The sequence below is a fragment of the Lates calcarifer genome, linkage group LG12, assembly GCF_001640805.2.
Source record: "Lates calcarifer isolate ASB-BC8 linkage group LG12, TLL_Latcal_v3, whole genome shotgun sequence".
Classification (NCBI taxonomy): domain Eukaryota; kingdom Metazoa; phylum Chordata; class Actinopteri; family Centropomidae; genus Lates; species Lates calcarifer.
The window spans coordinates 24,434,513-24,448,713 of NC_066844.1; positions in this window are offsets into that span (position 1 = coordinate 24,434,513).

A 14,201-nucleotide genomic window follows, 5' to 3' on the forward strand; every position below is an offset into this window, starting at 1 on the left:
TTTGTATTTGCAATGTCTCTGTGCTGCTTCACAGAGTCACCCCTCCAGCAGCCCACTGTCACCAGCGTCAAGGCTCCATCTATGGCTGCCTAGAGGGATCTACAATTGGCTTCTATTTACGGTTCTGTCCCTGTAAATCTATCTAATCAACAGGGTCAATGCCAAAGCCTTTTTCACTAAATAAAGCCTCTGCATTTCTATTTACTTGTCTAATTGAAGTGGAGGCTGGTTATCACCAACAGCACAGCAGCTGGAAAAAGTTTCTAAGTGAGGTGGTTTGTTCTCAGTTTCAAGATCACCTATTCGTTTGATGGCATGTGATTAAAGTAATAGCAAAAAACATCAAACCCAGTATATCGGTGAAACGCTGAAGCTCAAAACCCAACAGACAACTGCTGCCGAATGTGGCTGCCTGACAAATTTACAGGTAAATATCTCCACGATCTGCTCGGTGGGGGGTGGGGGGGGGGAATCAACGTGCTGACACGCCGACCCAATAGCAGTTTCAACTTGCGCATCAGTTCAAACAACACAGACACACACAGATATAATATTCTTGCCACGGTTATCCACACAATGCCACCACTTCACCCACCGTTGTTGACACCTCATTGGGTAATTGGGTACTATATGCCCTTTTGGCCCCTGTCAGTGGTGTCCACTTGAACACGAGTATAACTCTATAATGAACCACAGTACAATAACAGAATATAAAAATAACAAATAATTATGCTTTACAAAGCTTTACCGTTGCATTAGGGTATTGGACATTCCAAAACAAAGAGGAGAATAAGTAGATATGACTTTTAAGAAACATGACTCCTATGCTCACAGTATTTGTTTCTTAAAGGTGATATCTACATGGTACGATTTAAACTCTAATATGCATTTTTGTTTGTATTGTAAAATCCACCATTAGTCAAGTTTTTTCTGGCATAAGCCTGCGTTTCAATGTGGAGGATACATTGAAAGAAATATAATACAAAGAAATACATCAGTTGTCTTTGTAGCTATTAATTGGATGAGAGTTTTGCCTCTGAAATTGATTTCAGTTAAATTAGTGCTGGACATCACATCTTTCAAGTCAGGGAGGGGTCACTGGAAAGATAATGACATTATGTTCCTATTGTTCTTCTATGTGTCCTATCATTTTCTTGGTATGTCGTCTTCTCTCTTGGTTGTGATGTGGTTTTATTGCAAATGAAAGGATATGATTAATGAAAAAAAAAAAAGTCTTATTGGGAAAAGCCCTACGGCCAAGACATTGCTGTTTGCAGTAAAATGCAGATGATTAACTTTTATTTCACACTGAATGCAGATCAACATATAAGCTATTAATTTCAGAGTGTTACACAGTCTTTAAGAAGAACTTGTGTGTTTTCCCTTTCTGCTGATTTTGATCCTTAACTGTCAAATACTTTTAAACAATTAATTCATTCCTTGAGGGACATTATCTACCCATTTGATATGCTCTGCTCTCTTTGTTTTGTAAATGCTCATTAAAACCTTGCCTCAGGTTGTATACGCAGGTACATGGTTTACAGATGTGGCTCATCACATGCTGCGTGCATCAAGATACTTTGCACCTCTGAGCAGAGACTCTGCATGACAAAATACAAAAAATATTTCTCTTCACTGAACCCCAAGTAAGGTCTTTGATCTAAGAATCGACAGCTATGGTAATATCTAGAGGATAATAATAGTTGAAGTGCCAAATGAGGACCAATATGATGCATAAACAGAAGTATTATATTTAAAAAATGGCAAAATAATGAGCAAGTAATGAAAATACATTTACATTTGCAGTTACACCAATTAGTGAACGAAATAAAATAGAGGAAAATTAGATATAGCAATATGAGTCAAATAGAAAGTGCTCTTCAGTATATCTTTGCTAATCTTTTATGCGTTTGTGCAGCTCATTTAAAAATCTACTAATGGCTAAGAGAAAGGTATGTATGAAGGGTGCTATTTAAATGAAGTGATTAATGAAAATATGTAAATGACCAAATGGCTTCACCGTTCACAATGTTTACGAGTCAGTGTGGATACCAGAGAAGTATACTGTATATTATATCAGGAGTTTCAATCATCTAAATTCTGGCATAATTGTACTGTCCTGCTTTCCTTATCTGAAGGACACAATTATACTTTAGTGCTTTGGGAGATGTCAGTCTTTTGTTCAGGTCCCCTCTTTAATCTCTTTCTGATGCACGAAGCTGGCAACTGTTCTTTGAGCAATCACTCCAGGGTCACGAACAAACCAGTTTAATGAGGTATTCTGCTTAAAACTCTCCAGTAAGTCTGCAAACAAATGAGTCCATCACAGGAGCGTTTAGTTAAAGAAGCTCTCTCTGAAATATAATTGATTAATAACAAGCTCTAAACCAAGAATGCAGCAAAAATACTGGCAAGGCAGACGGATTTCGCTCTGCCCTCATTCCCGTCATGCTGGCACCAAGTTCAGCACAGATCCCCCATAACAACCCTCTATTAAAAACGTGAAGTGAGCGGCAGCAGCAGTAGTAGCAGCAAATGAGCAGTTCAACAGCTGACCTCCCCTCAGACCACAGGCGAAATGCACTGTCTAGCGAGCAGAGCACCCTCTACGCGAAGGCTGCAGTCGTGTGGCCCGTCCCCAACAAAGGTCCTTCTGTGTAGCGGCATGCTAACACAACACAACCACAATTAGACTAATTACTAACATGAGCACATTTACTGACATCTCTCAGGCTAATTATACTGTTTTGCGTCAATTTCTGAGAAAGCTGACAACCTTTGGACCAAACCGTTAACTTGGCAATGATAACTGACACATTAGACAATAGTAGGTGTGACAGATGACAATGCTGCTGCTATCATTGTAAATTTTGTTTCCTTTTTAGCTGCACAGTTAAATGTCTGTTGTATTTAAACATGCTAGCTGCTCTGTGAGGCTTTACGTAGGCACAGCAGATGTCATGTTGTTGTTATGCAGGTGTAATGTTTCCCTTGTCCACCATCTTTGCTTGTCAGCATGCTAACGTTTTCTAACCAGCACAACTGTCATTAAAGCAGGCATTTTTTTTTTTTTTTTACCTGATGGTGGCCTATAAAGGGATCTGTGAAGTCATAGGATGAACTGTGCAAGAACTGTGAATGTCTATTCACACCTCATACACTGTCAAGAAAGCAGGCACATGCAGCTAATGCTTAGCTTGGTGTATAGTTTGTCAGAGTCAGTGACATTTTCACTTCGCAGTCGTTAATAAATACTCGGCTGCCAGTTTATTATGTTCACCAAGCTAAAAATAATGCAGTCTAATATAACTGCATATAACTGCTCTGCATCAAATAAAGTTTTAGAGAGGTGTAACTTTATGATCATTTTGGAGGCTGTGTTATGCTGAGAGGGGTTCCTAATATTTAGGTCTAATATTGTCATTAATATAAATGAGGGTAGACTAAATTATGATAAACTACTATAGCTACATATCAATCTAGGATCTAGAATTTACAATTTTAGTGGAACTTTCAAAATTGTGGTTTATTGTTCCTCCAAATGACTTGAGTAAAAAAAGTGGTGTGATTTATCTGCACACAAACTTAATTCTTAAACTAGATTTTTTTTTTCATTATTCGGTGCATTGTACTTGCAGAAACTCAATTTTCTAGAGACAACAGATTTATGAGTTCAGGGAACTCCACAGCAGTTAAATTGAAAGAAAAAACATCCACAATGCAATTTTTACCCCTTTTTCTTTGCAGTTTGATTCCTCGGATGTCTTTGGGACTGTCAGGCAGCACGGGGGGACACGGCTCATTTATTCGATGCTAATGTGATGGAAAAAAGATGAGGTCAGCAAGGCATCAGAGTCACCAAAGTGGGATTGATTCCAGATCAGATCTCACTTACATGTGAAACATGGGTGTAAATGTATTGATTATGAGTGCTTAGACATCTTCAGTGCCTCTGGCTAGATTAAAGCTGCTGGAATCAGAAACAGCAGTGTCCTTCTCCTCGAGCCCTCGTCCTTCTCTGACAAGATCGTGATTATCAGGGATCTGACTCTGTCAGCTCTTCCCACCATTGGCCTCTTGGCATCAACAACTGGTCAGCATTACTTTACTGGAAATCACACTTGCTGAAGGTGTTTAATTAAGAGCTACAACTTCCATTTGCAAGACTATTCCCCCGGTATTAAATTCACAAAGCGGAGTTATCAGAAATGTAGCCTAATTTTGTGTTCTTTACATTACAACAGTGAATTAAATCCTCAACTCTTGACACAGCACAAAGGTCTACAATGCTAGAATTTATCTTCAAATGTCTCTTTTTGTCTTTTTCTAATCTTTGCTCTTTTATTTTCACTTAAATTAGTAGAAATTTAAAGCTGCAAGAGTGAAACAGCTTTTGTACAAATATGTAATCATTCACAAGGTGACACTTGCAGACCTCAGAGGCGGACCTCCTTCACAAGTCTCAATGATAATCTGCACTTACTTACATCATTGATTATGTCTGTGGAAGAGAAAGTCCACCGGGCATTCAATTCCGCTATTGCACAGAGACAGAGAAACACGAAACAAACAAGATTAATAATAGCCTGCAGTGCTCATCCCTGGGGCCAAGCAGCTAACAACTCTTGACAAAACAGGGTTTAGAACGGCAGATGGATTGTCTGTAGAAATGAAGGGAATGTGCACAGGGAGTGTAATGAAGAGAGAGAGCTGGGCGCAGGCTTCTCCCTGAGTCCCTTTGAATGAGCCTATGGAAATTAAATCAGCCTGTGACAGTTGCCATCGACTGATTCCACCTGGGGACAGTGACCACAGATATGAATATACACTAATCAGCCTTTGTTTTAGCCGAAGAAACGAATGCATTTAATAATCACAAACAATACTCCTGTGGTCCAATAAAAAGACAACCAGTCCTTGGGAGAGTTACCACTGGGCCGACTAAGAAATTGAACACAGGCATCAACATCTTTGCTGGCTGTGACAAGGAACGTGAGATGCATCTATTTATGAGGAGGGTAAAACCAGTGGAGCATATTTAGTCACGGAAATTGCAATTTTCTGATCATCTTCAACATCAAAGCTTTCGAGCACCTTCTTGTTAATTAAAACCCTCACTTCTCAGTACTGCTGATTCAGAAAAGGACTTTGGATGAAAAGAGGCTGTGAGGACTGCAACGTGACATTTTTCCACTGTACGAAAAGTGCTCTTACATGAAGATGTTACAGTTAAAGATAAACCTGGTTATAAAACCTTTTCTCACCAGGTTAGTACGGAGCTAGAATAGCGACATTAAGATTTGGCATTGAAAACACAACCCAAACTGAAAAAGGAAACATTGGCATTGAAATATTTGTATGGTAAAAAGTTGTACTGATGATCTGCAGATTTTTTTCATCCAATCTGTCTGCTTTCAGTTTTACAATGTCAGTATTTTCACGATGTCACTCTGTTTCAATTCTGTGTCACTGTTTTGGTGTGGAGAGGCGGGGCTGGAGGGGAGGGGCAAGGAGCGCTGGTGGGTGGAGTAAAGTGCTTTCTACATCTCGGCTAGAAGGACAGACAGGAGGCCGGAGAAAGCAAGACATGGCACACCAGAAAACCACGTTTGACAGGTGTTAGTTTTATGTAATGTTGCTGGTATGGTGTCAAGATGACTGTAAACAGATCTTCGTCACGATTGAAAAATGGGAGACATCCGGAAGACAGGCTCGAGCTGGCCTGTCGCTCTGCGGCATATTATTTGCATACTACTGCCCGTGATGGGGATTTTTAGTGTGGAGAGGCGGGGCTGGAGGGGAGGGGCAAGGAGCACTGGTGGGCAGAGTAAAGCACTCTCTAGAAACAGACCAGGAAAAGATCTGTTGATAGTCATATTGATACCATACCAGCAACATTACATAAAACTAACACTTGTCAAAGGTGGTATTCAGGCGCGCCATGTTTCGCTTTCTCTTTTCTCCTGTCTGTGTGTGTGTGTGTTTCAAGCCTGGATGTAGAGAGCACTTTACTCCGCCCACCGGCAATCCTTGCCCCTCCCCTCCAGCCCCGCCTCTCCACACCAAAACAGAGACACAGAATTGAAACCGAAAAGCAGTGACATCGCAATATTGACATTGTAAAAAGACTGACACTGAAAGCAGACAGATTAGATGAAAAAAAAATCTGCATCAATCAATACAACTTTCTACAATACAAATATTTAAATTCCAATGTTTCTTTTTTCAGTTTGAGTTTTGTTTTCAATGCCAAATCTTAATGTCGCTGTTCTAGCTCCGTACAATTCTGTGCTTGGCGTGGAGAGGCGGGGCTGGAGGGGAGGGGCAAGGAACACTGGTGGGCGGAGTAATCATCATACCAGTAACATTACATAAAACGGACACCTTTTAAAGCTGGTTTTAGGTGCACCATGTCTCCCTTTCTCTCTGCCTATCTGTGTCTGTTTCTATAGCCTACATGTTGCTAATATTTTACTCCGCCCACCAGCACTGCTTGCCCCTCCCCTCCAGCATTCTAAATGTGGTTTTCAGGTGCACCATGTCTCACTTTCTCTCTTCCTATCTCTCTGTGTGTGTATGTGTGTGTCTCTCTTTACTCCGCCCACCAGCAATCCTTGCCCCTCCCCTCCAGCCCCGCCTCTCCACACCAAAACAGAGACACAGAATTGAAACCGAAAAGCAGTGACATCGCAATACTGACATCGTAAAAAGACTGACACTGAAAGCAGACAGATTAGATGAAAAAAAATCCTCAGATCATCAATACAACTTTTTACGTTAGAAATATTTCAATTCCAATGTTTCCTTTTTCAGTTTGAGTTTTGTTTTCAATGCCAAATCTTAATGTCGCTGTTCTAGCTCCGTACAATTCTGTGCTTGGCGTGGAGAGGCGGGGCTGGAGGGGAGGGGCAAGGAACACTGGTGGGCGGAGTAATCATCATACCAGTAACATTACATAAAACGGACACCTTTTAAAGCTGGTTTTTAGGTGCGCCATGTCTCCCTTTCTCTCTGCCTATCTGTGTCTGTTTCTATAGCCTACATGTTGCTAATATTTTACTCCGCCCACCATCACTGCTTGCCCCTCCCCTCCAGCATTCTAAATGTGGTTTTCAGGTGCACCATGTCTCACTTTCTCTCTTCCTAACTGTGTGTGTGTGTGTGTGTGTGTGTGTCTTTACTCCGCCCACCAGTGCTCCTTGCCCCTCCCCTCCAGCCCCGCCTCTCCACAGCAAACACAGAATTGTATGGAGCTAGAACAGCGACATTAAGATCTGGCATTGAAAACAAAACTCAAACTGAAAAAGGAAACATTGGCATTGAAATATTTCTAATGTAAAAAGTTGTATTGATGATCTGAGGATTTTTTTTCATCTAATCTGTCTCCTTTCAGTGTCAGTCTTTTTACGATGTCAGTATTACGATGTCACTTTTCGGTTTCAATTCTGTGTCTCTGTTTTGGTGTGGAGAGGCGGGGCTGGAGGGGAGGAGCAAGGATTGCTGGTGGGCGGAGTAAGGTTCTCTCTACATCCAGGCTTGAAACACACACAGAGAGAAAGCGGTGTTAGTTTTATGTAATGTTGCTGGTATGATGTCAATATGACTATCAACAGATCTTTTCCTGGTCTGTTTTTGTGTGTGTGTCTCTAGCCTGTCTAGAAAACGCTTTACTCCGCCCACCAGTGCTCCTTGCCCCACCTCTCCACACTAAAAAGCCCCATCATGGGCAGTAGTATGCAAATAATATGCCACCGAGCACAGGCCCCGCCTCTCCACGCCAAAACAGTGACACAGAATTGAAGCTGAGTGACACTGAAAAAATACTGACATCATAAAAAAAAAGACTTGTCACTGAAAGCAGACAGATTGGATGAAAAAAATCTGCAGCTCGTCATTGAAACACGCATCATAAAACAAAATGTGATGATCTTAAAGTAAGATAACAATATTGTGAGAGTGTCATTTTTTTGATGTCTGTGTTTATTTTTCAGTAAAATGTTTTTCAGTGCCAATACAACTTTTTACAATACAAATATTTCAGTGCTAATGTTTCCTTTTTCAGTTTGGGTTTTGTTACCAAGTCTTAATGTCACTGTTCTAGCTCTATAGATTAGCAGCACTTCGCTAAAAAGAATCTTTATTGTCATTGTACATGTACAATGAAATTTAGTGAAGGGAGAGCTCTGTGCCGCTGCGTCTAAGCGCACTGCAATCTTAGCTCACACAATGTCAATGACCATGGAACAAACCAGAAGATCAACTGAGCTTATTCTAAAGAAACTGTAAAATTACTCTTGTTAACATCTGCATAATTTACAGATTGATCTCCTGGCTCAGCTTTGACCTTTTCTGCTTGCTACATTTAGTATGTGCTCACTTTCTGTTTCACTTCCAAATTAAGCTTTTTTGTATAATCCATGGCTGGATTAGGCTACTAAAGGGTTGCCCTATTGACCGCCACCTTCTCCCCCATCCCTGAGAGCTCTGGGCCACATGACTGGGTTTGTTTACGCCACCATGTTGGCAGGAAAATCCTGAGCAAAAATGAAGGGCACCAGTTCCAATTTCAAGTCATCAGAGTTCACTTTTTCCGATGTCACTGCTTTTTGGTTTCAATTGTGTCACTGTTTTGGTGTGGAGAGGTGGAGCTGGAGGGGAGGGGCAAGGAGCGCTGGTGGGTGGAGTAAAGTGCTATCTACAGTTAGGCTATAGACACTCCAGTCTCCAGCCCCGCCTCTCCACGCCAAAACTGTGACACAGAACTGAAGCTTAGTGACATTGAAAAAATACCGACATCGTAAAAAAAGACGTTGTTGAAGGTAGACAGATTGGATGAAATGTTTTTTTTTTTTCAGTTTTATGTAATGCTGATGATGTCAATATGCCTTTCAACAGATTTTTTGCTGGAAACTACACGCACCACAAACGCTCTACTCTGCCCAGCAGCGCTCTTTGCCCCTCCCCTTCAGCCCCGCCTCTCCATTTGAACTAGTTTCTGTGACGTACCAGGCAAGACTCCAAGGTCAGATTGCCTACACGTCCATCCACAATGACAACACCCCCTTACTCTCTGCATTGCTACATAGAGGCCACACCTCCTCCTGCACTGGAATTAAATGTTGACACTGGAAGTAAATTATGGCACGCAGATTCGTGTTATTGCGTGGTATAGCTGTGGTGTTTTCCACAGTGGAATACCACCTTGTTTTGTGGTAATTATGTTTTGTGGTAATATGCAACATAGTAACACACAACTGAAATGTACTGAAAGTCTTAAAAACAATACTTTGACACAGGATCTCTCTAATTTCAAGCAGCTATAATCTGAATTTTTATGTTAATTATGAATCACAGGACTACTGAGAAAGGGGCATCTTGTGTTGATGAACCCACAGATAATTATCACCTGACTGGTTCCCTCAGCTCCACAGACCATTGTAGCTTATTGTTTTGGTTAATGACCCACAGCTTTACTGCTTTGGTTCACTCTCCCTGCTCTTTTGGTTACAGCAGGTACCTGTTTTCAGCAAAAACAGCTCTTCACTACGTGCCCAGCACTGATCAGCAGACAGACTCAGTTAGCGGCTGTGAGATGGGTTAGAAAACCCCCTCTGGATCTTTAGCTGGATTAGCCATCCACATGCTGAATAACACACCTGGACTTGCTGATGAAACACTGTCTTTAATCATAAGGTATAACCGCTAATGTTGCACTCATGTCTGTAAAAAAACAGGCATTGAGATCAAATCCAGAGGCTGTCAGGAAACTATACCCATCGGGAGCCCCCAGGCAGCTGGCATCAGCGCAGTGATGTGGAGGCCAACTACTACCTGACACATTTAATCAAGTGAGAGGGTCTACATTTAGACAAGCATGGTCCACGGGGAATGTGCAGAAGGTCCTCACAGCAAAATGAAGGGAAAGGGAGAAAAAGACCATCTTGTCTGATTGATTCTCTCAATCCTTGATTTATCCATTTCCATTTAAACACAAGTGACTAAGAAGAAGGATTTAGTTTGTGAACTTTAAATGAAACAAAGCCACCCTAAAATGTAATAAGAGTATTTTGTCATTTTGAAAGTAATTTAGAAATTAACCAGGACACAACAACAAAAGCATATTGTTTGAACTGAAAAATTCTTCTCCATTTTGTTTCACATCTGAATATCTGGGAACATTAAACATTATTCTGTTGGGTCATACTCAGATTTCATGCAGATAATCATAATACATTTTAGTCAAGAGGAAGAACACATGTACCAGAGGATCCTTGTAATCTGACATGAGCCATGTATGCCTGATTGTATAGTTCTGACTTTGAACAGATTGGTTGCCAGGTTTCTGACACTGATAAGGGTATAGATTAGTGCTGACACCCATTGCCATGAAAATTTATTTTTGAAGAAAAGTATTTTTGAAGAAAGACATAAAATAGATGTAAACGCCTTGCTGTTTTTAGTTGCAAGTTGGTTTAATGAATTTCAAGTACTTGCATCACAGCAGAACTAAAATATGATATTCTGTTTTTATTTAATTTGATTTGAACATCAAGGACGATGATTTAGAAATGACTTTAGTGCTAGGAAGTTGCCCTATGTTGAAAGTCTTATCAAATGCATACTCTGGCTGCTGCGTTCGGGCTACCTCTTATCTAGAGGCAGCATCGTGTTGAACAAACTAATGTATGCTGCAGTTTTTGGGAGCTCCTCACAAAAAAAGCCAGTTCTAATTACATCAAATTAATTAAATCAGTCAAAATATATTGGCCACTGTAAAGGTGCCATTGTGCCCTCTACTGCTGAAAGTCAATACATCTTGGACCTGAGAGCAGATGCACATGCACAGGGAAGAATGTCACTGAAGAACTCACCCTGCACAACAGGTAGAGGTCGATGAAGATGAGGTAATGCTGCTTGACAAGAGAGGCTTAGCACCACCTTAATCGGCTGAAGCCATGGGAGAAGTGAGTTTATATACTATAGATAGACAGACAGACAGACAGATACCCATAATGGGTACAAATTTCCTACAAGGAAATTTTCAGTTTCCTGAACATAAATAAAAAATAGCTCAGGCACAATTGAAGCTGATCCCAGAGATGAGACTGAGAAGTGCACCTGCAACAAGTGTAGCTGCAGTTTGCTCGCACTTAAGGCTAATATATCGAACGTGTTCCAGGGGAGCTGCTGCAATTGCAACTGCTGAATCATAACAATTTGATGCCAAAACACTGTGGGATTGTTTAGACACACCTGTAAGAATCGTCGGGCAGGTGATGCCCTCCTGAGGATACTAAATCCTGCAATTCTCATTCACCATTTGCTCGGATCACTCTGGTGGCTTTGTCGCAGGAGGAGCATCTGCTAGTGCCTGGCGTTTATATGTTATATTACTTTTACTTGAGGGGGGTTTGGCCTACAGGACTGTGTGTGGTGGTGTCAGTTTTTTTTCTCCTCTCTCTGCTCCATGAGGCAGTGGGGGAGTTGGTCACTGGCTCCCCAGCATGCTGTTTATTGGGGTTATGTGGCAGCAGGGTGCTGTTTAAAGCATCATGTGTGACTGGAGAGTGATTAGTGACTCAAACGAGCTGATTGCACAGCTTTAAGTACATGAATTAACAGCCGAGTAAACAGTGCTTACACATACCATCCATAATGGCCATTATGACTTACAGTGAGGCTGGGTCCACACACGCAGATAAGCACAACACAGGCCACGGAGTGAAAATGTCTGTGTTGTTTTTCAGCTGTTCCATTAGAGAGCTGTGTATGATTATTACATTTTATTACACCGCAGGAGTGCCAACTGCAGTATACGGAAATATACTGTTTTAGCTAACAAACACATGCACGTCACATTTATTTCCCTGTTGTCATGCAATACGGGTGTTATTCAGTAAATCATATGAGAAATATTATATTCTCTTACCCCCAGGGTGAAGCTTCATAAATTAAAGTTAGCGCAGCGTCTTTTTCACCCTTATCAGGTCATGTTCATTATTCAAACAAACAGACGCTGGCACAGTTTTCCCACAAGTTCCATAGCTTCCCTGAAATCAGTTATAAAAGTTGCATCGAGGAGAAAAATAGAACTAATTGCATTGTACTCCACACACGCCATTGTATGCATCATGCGTGGAAGACCATATGTCAGCATGAAGATTCAGAATGACTGATTTGTCTCCCTTTTTCTTATCTATTAACTTCAGCCTGTTGACAAATGGGAATATAATATAACAGGCAGATAATGTATGTAAAAATGTGTTTTTCATGCCACATCTCAACCTCTGTTCCACATTACCTCATGGAAAAGTTCATCTCTAAGCGTGGGATAACCCTCACTGAGAAAACACGCCGCCTGTGCTTTTGTTGCAATGAGGCATTGAGGACATTCATCAGAGACGGGGGTCCTTTGTCACTCAAGTGACTGCATAATGCTTGAACTCATTTAGCTGAACATATGGAGGGTGCTATCAAGGTCTCTTCAGTGGTTTTCAGCAGAGACGCATCTCAGCCACCAATCTAGCGCAAATGGCATTGACAGTCGAAAAGAATCAAGCCAGGGGTATGTGTATTAAAACACGCATTCCTATACACGACTCACAGATAGAGCGCTGCCAGTAATTGCTCTTAGAATTCATAACTTTAAAGTTGGAGGGGCTGGTTTCAGCAGTGCAGAGAAAGACAATTAAATAAGTTAAGGATGAGGACTTTTTAAAAGCCTCTTCACTATTGTCATTGCAGTTGTTGAGAGGAGTGTCCTGTTTTTCATTAACTAACTAGGCAGAAGTCATCGCACTGAATGCATAATTTACTTTGTCACATCACTAATTTTATTTATCTCTTTGAATTCTTTTGTTCCTCGCTTGTCTGTCCACTGTGTCACAAAGAAAACAACTTAGAGGCATTAATGATTATTGCACCCCTTATTCTGACCTCAGCCAAGGAGGTTTGTTTTCAGTTTGGATTGTTTATCTGTTGGTTTGCAATAAATCTCAAAAACTTATTCAAATGATTTGCAAATACAGTATTCTTGTTTTAATGAATGTTCAATGATTTACAGACATCAGTGAAATTGTGGAAGTGATTCTTTGGGATCCAAGTGTTAAGGTAATTTTCTGTTTTTCATCCTATTTTTTCATTAACTAAACTACTGCATTTGGAAAAATTAAAGTGTGACATATGCACATATTGTCTAATTTTGTCACTGACCTGATCCCAGGCATAGATTGTGAAGACTGGAAGTCCACTCACGCAGAACCACTGATACTGTCCTCCTTAAAAAATGAGAGAATCAATTGTTTCAGCAAAGTGACGAAGCTTTGGTAATTATAACTCTTATCTGTCAGGGACAAAGGCAGAGATAGTGTGACTTTGTCGCAGACCAACATAGTGATGGAGTGATGCAGCATGCAGCACACTTCTACTAACATGCATGGTTGTGATAATATGCTAATAGTATACTGTTAATATGTTATTATAATGGCTTGTGTGTACTGTGCTACATTAGCATTTATATCACAGTGCAGCAGAGTTTCACAGGGATTCAGTAATTAGTGGGAACTGGGCAGAAATTTTGACCTGGTTTAAATGTCACCAAATCATTGGACAACAGGTAATAAATCTACTAAAAGTGATATTTATCACTACAAAACATGAGATATGTTGACTTCAAATGATTCATATATGATTCAGTAGTAGGCATTTTTGGAAACACACCTCTTATTTGCTTTCCTCACTTCAGGCTTGGATGAGAAAATGAATATCACTGACTGAACAGTAAACATGGTTAGCTGGTTAGCTCAGCATAACGACTGGAAACTGCCCAGTTCTGTCTGCACCCGGCTAAGAAACAGTCTGGCACAGGGCCCCTGTAAAACCAAAAGGAGGCATTTTTAATGCTGCTGTTTGTTTTTTGGTTTTTTGTTTGTTTGTTTGTTTTTTTTTTTTTACAGATTAATCAAATTATTATACTTATTCGATTGATTGAATCAGATCAGCTTACATGAGCATTTTGATTCTGAAGTTATCTTTTACTCTGGCCAAGGACAAGACATTTATGACTGTATTCAGTAATAGTCCTGATACTGAGATACCTGGATTCAGTCTTTGAAAGGAGATGATGAGCCAACCATTCAACCACTCCTGTAAACACTGTCCCTACAGTCCATTTAAAGCACCACATTGTATTTGTTATTCTT